Source organism: Martes martes, assembly GCF_963455335.1.
Source record: "Martes martes genome assembly, chromosome: 13".
Classification (NCBI taxonomy): domain Eukaryota; kingdom Metazoa; phylum Chordata; class Mammalia; order Carnivora; family Mustelidae; genus Martes; species Martes martes.
This window is the reverse complement of record NC_137901.1, coordinates 14,371,061-14,379,607: the sequence shown is the minus strand read 5'-3', so window position 1 is coordinate 14,379,607 and position 8,547 is coordinate 14,371,061. Positions and strand designations below refer to the sequence as shown.

At 41.5% G+C, this 8,547-nt stretch overlaps 1 pseudogene across 1 annotated transcript; it reads left to right on the top strand.

The window, feature by feature from the left end:
* The first annotated feature begins 7,490 nt into the window (after positions 1-7,490).
* Positions 7,491-7,973, top strand: LOC308354457 (ubiquitin-conjugating enzyme E2 C-like; annotated as a pseudogene). The gene has a single exon. The product of its transcript is annotated as a ubiquitin-conjugating enzyme E2 C-like (transcript).
* Positions 7,974-8,547: the final 574 nt, after the last annotated feature.

The following is an 8,547-nucleotide window of genomic DNA, read 5'->3' as shown; positions in this document are numbered from 1 at the left end:
AAATTGAGAAGTAAAGTATCTCTTGATAAATGCAAATTTATTTATCATGACAAAGTCATTTTGACGACAACCACACTGAACAGGAGAAGAGATAAGCAATAAAAGTACTCCTTGGTGATAGAAAGTTTAGGAATCAACTGACCTATGTGGTCTTTATCCCAGTACTTTTTCTTATTGAAATCCATCTCATGGGCTTCTTCCTCCATGAGGTCTCCCTCTGTGTTATCTAGGAGAAGTAACACCTCCTTGCTTTTTGATTGTATGACACAGTGTATACGCTGTTCTTATAGCACCTTATTTCTGTATTTTCTTGGCTATGAGAGGATATCAAGTATAACCTGCATCATTATCCTACATACCACAGAATGAAAAAAACACTATTAACTAAACTAAGGCAAACCATCTTGATTTCAACATATGAAAAGGTACCAAAAAAAAGTGTTACAGAATTAATGAAATATGGTATCGTGAGTAATTTGCATGTCATTTCCTTTACTAGATCATTAAGAGGGAGCTAATTTGTCTTGTTCGTTTCTGTTTCCCTAGGACCTTACATTTGCCTTACATGTGGTATATATTTAATGTGTGTTATATTGAATTGTTAGCTTAGAATTATCCTAAAAGACTCCCAAAGCTGGGTGACACACTAAGGCTCTTGGTGAAATATCATGCCCTGTTCCTGCCTTTTGCATATACTTGTAGATCAGTCTATTTATAAAAGAGACAATAAACAAGAAAGCATGTGATCCTAACAGAATTCCTCATCTACATCTCAGTGAGAAGTAAACATTTGCACTAAAACATTATTTGTTAGATTTCTACTGAGCCTTTTATTCAGATAATCTGAGGTGCCATACAGAGAATTTCATATTTGCAACTCTTGAACAATCTACTTTTGAAAATTGGGCCAAGAAAGGAAAAACATAGAAAAGCACAGGGACAGAAGGAAAAATCCATTCAAAACTCAAATCTCTGTCCTTTTCCCTAGAAGATAACATAGTCTTAGTGAACCAATGGATGTTTAATTGGCTGTATATTAAAAACTACATCAAAACCTCAGGGCTACATAATAACACACATTTATTTCATTCACATGGCTTGGCTGGGTGTTCTGCTGACGGGGATGGACTTAACCCACATATCTGCAGGTCAAATGGGAGCCAGCTGGTCTAGGCTTGGCATAGCTGGGGCAGCTGGACTGGAGTGGCTCTGCTCCACATGCCCCTCATCTTCTTCGCGGGACCAGGGACATATTCTTCTCATGGCAATTGGCAGAGCACACAAACACAGGCAGAAACGTATTAGGCTTCTTTAGATCTAGGCTCAGAACTGTACACTGTCACTTTGACCGTACTCTAAGGACCAAAGCAAGTAATATATCCAAACTAAAATCAAGAGGCAGGGAAAGATACCCCCCTCTTTAGAAAGGGGCTTGCAAAACCACATGTCCAAGGGCTTAGTTACAGGAAGTGGTGAAGAATTGGGGTCAATGATGCAAATCATGGCATCCTGCACATAAATACTGAGTTTACAAAGAATAATCACAAAGATTTTCACATTTAATTTCACAACTAGGCCAAAAGGGCAAAATAGATATAATTATTCCTATTTCACTATAGAAAAAGGGAAACTTGGAGGATTTAAGTAACTTACGCATGATAAATACTGTTAAATGATTGATATGAAATTAAATCAGAATTATCAAGTATATTAAATAGATATATACTTTTAAGTGGTTCAGATAGAATTCAAACCATGCTACAGTGGTTCTTTGTCGATCAGCACATATAGTTCCACTGTAGGCACAGGGTTGGCCCGTTTCAGTAAAGGGCTAGGTCAATTTAGAAGAATAACAATACTGAGCTTTATCTTCAGGAATAACCAACCACACCCGAAGTTTCTAGTAAGTATGCTCTGGCTGGTTTCCAGGCTACATTTATAAACAAGAATTGCTGCTTGTTTTCACATAAATACATGAATTTGTGCAGAGATTGGGCTAAGAGTACAAAGAATGATGAAAATCCAAATCGGGAGAAGCAGAGAAATGCAAACAGCATCACACACTGATAAACTGCTTATGGATTTTCTGTCTTCAACTGATTGGAAAAAAAAAAAAAACTAGTTTGAGGTGATGAACTGTAACATGTTGGAAGTAATTGGTTTACTAAGGAAAAGGGTGTTAATTTATAAATATCAATACTACTACCCTCCTGGTGGATTATATACAGACAGAACAAAATCAGAGCTGCCCAATGATCTCATAGTTCATTGTTTCATTTACCACCAGGTATGTCCCAGACTTGGCACTCAGAATAAATGGGCTTTTGCATTTCTTCCAGAAACACAGATGCCTTGCTACCTACTCACTGCCATTTATATACATAGAGAGAAAGCATGAAAGTCAAGGTCACCTAATGAAATAAGGGACTGGGAGTAGAAAATAAAAGGCGAATTGAAGTTTTCAGTAACTTTCCAAATGATCCTACTGACAATAGTTAGTTGACCTAACCTTCAGAGGAGAGCTTCCCTGAGTTCCTTAGTTAGTTCCACCCAAGGTGAGGACCCTGTCACTTGAGCTCAGAGCATCCTATGTTGTTCTTCTGGTGAATTATGTAAATTGCAATGATTTATTCATGGGACTATCTTTACCACACATGTTGCATCCTAGACGGTAAGCCTTATGAGGTGTGATCAGTAAGTTTCTGGTTCATCTTTTTTACCCTAGGACCTACAACGGTATGTGCCCCAGAGTAATCACTCATAATATTTGTTAAATCAAAGATTGATTCAATGTAACCAATTTTTACTACTTCTACCTTCCTACAGCACATTCTCTATGACCCAAAAATGGAGGGATATAAGAGGGAGCTTGGTTGGGTGGGGGGGTTGTGTGCTCTTATAGCTGCCCTGTCCCCCTTTCCACTGGCTTCTTCTTGAGACATCAAAATCCTTAACATAGCCCACAAGGCACTGGGTGGTCATGCCCCTCTATTTTCTGCTTCTTGACTTCTCACGGTCAAGCTCCAGACACATTTCCCTTCATTGTACTTCTTTCAGCTCCTTGAATAAAACTGCAACCCTGCCTGTTCCAGGACAATTTCACATATCACCTTTTCTGCCCTGAATTCTTCGCACACCCTTGTCCCCTCTTAAATAACCTCTCAGCTGCAAGTCCATCATCACCAGAGGGAAGCCTCTCCTGACTTCCCAGACCAGCTCAGGCTTCCCATCAGTGTTTCATAGGATCCATACTGTTGCCCACCTTGACAGCACAAATGACAATAAGCCACAGTTGTTATTTTTCATTTGTTTCTGTGGCCATTTGATTACTGGCTATGTTTCCCCTGGACTGTAAACTTCATGAAGGTAGGGACTGTGATGATTTTTGCTTACCATAAATACCCAGGATTTTTGTTCCATATTGAATGTCCAGGGCTTAGCACAGTGCCTGGCTTTTAGTCAGAACTCAGTTATTTACTGACTGAGACAATAAAAGAAACACACACACACACACACACACACACACACACACATCTTTTACATCTCTTTTCTCTCTTCCTTAGGGACGAGCACCTAAAGGCAACAGATCTGGTTCTAAAAATAACTTCTGTTGGTATACCAATAAATCTGAATTCAAGTGACCTTGGTTTTAGCCAAGAAACAAGTCCTAACCAGTTATTATTATTCATAGCCTCTCTGCTACTTCAGGGCAAGAATTTTAACTGACTACAGGCCACCTCTTTGCAATCTTTCGATTTATAAAAAGACACAGAAATATCTATTTCCTTAGAGAGAGACTTCTTTCAAGGTATTACTTCTTGCTATCAAACCAATCATTAATGGGCTTTTTCTTTGTAACTCAGACACTTTTCACAGTTTATCACTTGTCTTTTAAAACTCCTTCTACGCCCACCCTGCTGCATATGGTCACAGCTTGTTTGCAAAGAGTGCTGATCATGCTTTCAAACAAAACTGTTCCCATATGCTGTGATTCATCCCCCCCTTCCTGCCTTTGCTTCATTTGTTTTAGAATTGGAGTTTAATTTTGAAAGGGTTGCTGTGACAGGAAATGACTGGGGGAGGAAGAATTAGAAGAGGCGGATGGATGAGAGGAATGGTGCTTATTAAACCCACAGCCAGGATCAAAGACTGTTGGATTGGGAAAACCCCTTAAAGGAATACCAAATTCCCACTCCAGCCTTTCCTTCCAGTTTAAAGTAGAGGGATGGGAAAAACACAGAAATGGAGAGAATGCCTTCATTTCCGGAATGCATGATAGTTCCATTATTTACATTACAACTGAATCCAACATATGGTTCAGTTCCTGACCAGAGTGACATTTGGGAAACTGGAAGCGTTATTATCTCAAGAATATTAATGAAACCAAGGAATGAGTTGGGTGATTGCTGATTACAGCTCAGTGCAAGACCTTTTAATGGAGTAAAATGTTTGTAATATAAAGCTAACTGGGTGGCTTAGTCGGTTAAGCATCTGCCTTTGGCTCCAGTCCTGATACCGGGGTCCTGGGATTGAGCCCTGGGGCGGGCTCTCAGCAGGGAGTCTGCTTCTCCCTCTCCCTCTCTCCTCTTCCTCATACTCTCTCTCAAATAAATTAGTTAATTAATTAAAAAAACTAACTAAGCATTCTTGCATAATTTATTCCTTCAACAAATACTATTCAGCATCCATTAATGTGCTATAGACCTATCTAGGCATTGGGGGATACAACAGTGAAAAAAAATCCCTGGTAGATATCCCTGCCCTCACAGAGCTTACATTCTAATGGGGGAGGGTGGAGAATTAAACAACTCCGCAAGAATACATATGTCAGAATTTAATATGGCTGTGGAGGAAGTAAGAAGGGAAGAGCATTAGGATGTGTGAGTGAGGTTGGACGGCTGGTGTTTTTAAGAGTAGTCAGAGAAGGTTTCATCTATCAAGTGAAGATGTAAGCCCACGGGAGGTGGGGAGAGGGAAGAGCAAGTGCAAGAGTCCTGAGGCAGCAACACACGTGATATGCTCAAGGAACATCAAGGAAACTATATTACTACGGTAGAATGTAGGAGATAAAGTCAGACAGGTTAAAAAGGGGTCAAGTTAGAGCTCTGTAAGCTGGTTATGAGAATTAGGTATTTTACAGAGTGGGGGGGAGGGGGGGAGGGAAAGAAAGAATCTCAAACAGACTCTATGCTGAGCACAGAGCCTGACGCAGGGCTCAACCCCAGGACACGGAGATCATGACCTGGGCTGAAACCAAGAGTCGGATGTTCAACCAACTGAGCCTTCCAGGCATCTCCTGAGTTACATTTTTCAAGGTATACTCTAGTAGCTGTGCCGAGACCAGACCATAGGGAGTGGGGCGGTGACAGAAACAGAGAGGTCAGTTAGAAAGGAGGCTGCTGGAATAATCCAGAAAGAGATGGTGGCGCTCTGCAATATGGTTGCCAGAGAGGAAATGGTAAAAAATGGTATTGGTTTTGGTGGCTGCTGTAACAAACGATCACAAACGTGGTGCTTAAGCCAACAGAAATTTATTTTCCCTCTTCTGGAGTTCAGAGGTCCAAAATCAGTATCACTGGACCCCAATCTATGTGTTAGCAAGGCTGTGCACTCTCTAGATTCCACTTCTTGCCTCTGGGAGCTTCCGGTAGCTACGGGCATTCCTTGACTTGTGGCCCCATCATTCTAATCTTCAAGGCTGACATCTTCCAATCTCTCTTTGCTCTCTTCACATCCCTTTCTCCTCTGGTGGGGGACGGGTGCAAATCTCCCTCTGCCTCCTCCTTAATGATACATGAGATTGCATTTAGGTCTCACTGGAATAATCCAGATAATCTCCCCACCTCAAGATCCTTAACTGATGCCCACCCTACCCACCGCACCCCTGCTCCTTTAAAGCCATTTCAGGTAATATTCACAGATTCTAGGGATTAGGGTATGAATCTCTCAGGGAGTGGTGACAATTTTCCAGCCCACAACAGAAGTAGGAGGTCATGGATATTTCTTGAAGGAACAGCCAACGGGATTTTCTGATCAATTACTTGTTGGGTGGGAGACAGGAGTAAAGGCAATCCTGAGATTTTTAGCCAGAACACCTGGACCTCAGAGGAAGATTCTGGAAAGAACAGGTTTAGGAAAGATTAGGATCTCATTTTTTTTTTTTTTAATATCTTAAGTTTGAAAAGTCTACTAAATATCCAAGTGGTGATGTAAGGAGGGAATTAGACATAAATCTGTATTCCTGTATTCCAGAGAAGGCCTATAATTCCAAGGATTAAAAATCTGTGAATCATCAGAGTATGGGTAGAATTAAAGCAATAAGACAAAGTGAGATTACCTAGTATGTGCTTTTGAACTGCGTTCACTTGGCTAAACTGAAGTATATCCCAAAGTCTTTTTCCTTGTATGGTTTCAGATTAGCACTGACCAAAAAAGATATGTGCATGAAATTGCCAGGCAGAAGTGAGGTGGCCATCGCGACTCTCTGAAGGGTGTGTGGTTCGATGCTGACGGAGGTACTGCTGAGCTCCAGCTCAGGCCCTTCTCTCCCACTCTGCATCTTCTCTGCAACTCCTCTTTCCAACTGTTGGCCCTCATGGCCAATAGTAGCCCCAGCCCTACCACCAGACTCAGAGGTAATGGCCTTCTGTATAGACTTCTCCAACTCTCAGTCCCACAGTAGCAGGTGGATGTGCCTTTGGAAGCCCCAACTCTGTCTCCCACCCCAGTGGTTCCTAGTTAGGAAGTCTGCTCCCATCTCCTCCTGCCCCCTTTCAGACCTTCCTTCCCAACTGTATAAGGTCTTATTCCAACAATAAATCCCAATTCCATTGTGGTTGTGCTTCTCTGGTTAAACCCTGACTACCTATATACTCGAGGAGTGAATCTGAAGAGGAAGAGTTTAAGAATTGAGCCCTGGGGTTTTCCAATGCTTGGAAATCAGAGAGAAAAGGAGGGATCAGTGAAGAAAACTAAGCAGGAGTGGACACTGTAGCACCTGAAGTTTATACAATTGGGGAGGGGGTGTCTTAATGAAAAAGATTATAAATAAAAATTTAAATTATACATTAAAATATACATTTAGAATGGGGAAAAGAGATCACATCAAATGACATTTTTTAAAACTGCCAAATACAATAAATCACAGTTTAAATTATTTCACTGTTGATACACCTCTATAATACTTTTATCCTTACATTTTCTGGCTGCACCATTTTTGGTCAGCTCTTCGTATTACAATTGTTTTCTACAATAATTTCCACAGAGAAAATGGAAAAACAGTCATTCTTCCTTCTAGCATGACTGATCTCCGTTTTCAATTTATTTTTAGTTTATATGCATAAAATGCATAAAATTGGTGTATTCACAAACAGGCTTCCTTGCTGTTTGTAACCCAGTTAGCAGTCTGAGCTCCACCAACACAAGAATTTTCCAAATTTGGGTGGCAGCCATGCTCTCCGAGTTGCTGTCTCCCTGCCCACGCTGCCTGGATGGCCTCCCAGAACCCTGACCTGCTGCTGCCAGTGTGGCCGCCGCCCGCAACCGCAGAGGAGCCAAGCCCAGCGGGGTCACTGCCCGGGGCCCCGTGGGCAAGAGGCCACGGCAGGAGCTGATAACCCCCATGATGCCTGGTGACAAAGGAATTTCTGCCTTCCCTGAACCAGATAACCTTTTTGAACAGGTGGGGTCGATCCATGGAGCAGCTGGCACAGTGCATGGAGACCTGAGCTACAATGAGCTCCCCCTGGAGCTCCCCAACAGCTACGCTTACACCACGCCCACGGTGAAATTCCTCACGCCTGCTATCACACCTGCCTGGACATCTTGAAGGACCAATCCGCTCTCCATCCCGGGAACCCAACACTGATAGCCCTTTGCACACACATGCTGCTGAGCTGGGGAAAAACCCCACAGCCTTTAAGAAGTGTCTGCAAGAAACCTACTTGAAACAGGTCTCCAGCCAAGAACCCTAACTGTCCAGCCTCTCTGCTTGTGTTGTCTTTTTATTTTCTCCTTAGATGGTCTGTCCTTTCCTTCATTTCTGTCTAGGACTCTGTATCTTAAGCTGTGGCATCATTTTTGTGTTGTTTCTGTTTTTTAAATTAAATCTTTGGCTGAGCCCTTGTGATAAATATATTAAATAAATACATTGGGGTTATTTTCACCAAAAAATCTTCTAACTTTGATTTTGGACAATCCTTCTTTTTAAAAGGATTTAAAATATGCAGTACATATATAATTGCATTCTCTTGTATTCCTGATTAGGAGAAAACTCCAATTTTGATAAGGTATCAAAGAATTGAATTTCACAGGAAGAACGTATTATTTTACACATCTGGTGGTAAGAAGGATTTTTCCAGACTGCTTTTCAAACTTTCTCTTTTACTCTCATGTACCTCTGGTGCTGTGTGCCATGAGACAGATTCCTTAATATCATGATTTGATTTCTGAGCAACGCTTTTTGTGTCTTGATGCCAGTTAAGTCAGCACACTAGGCAGTAGGAGCATTTTTCAAAGCCACTCCTGCACCAGGGGGATAGAGATAAC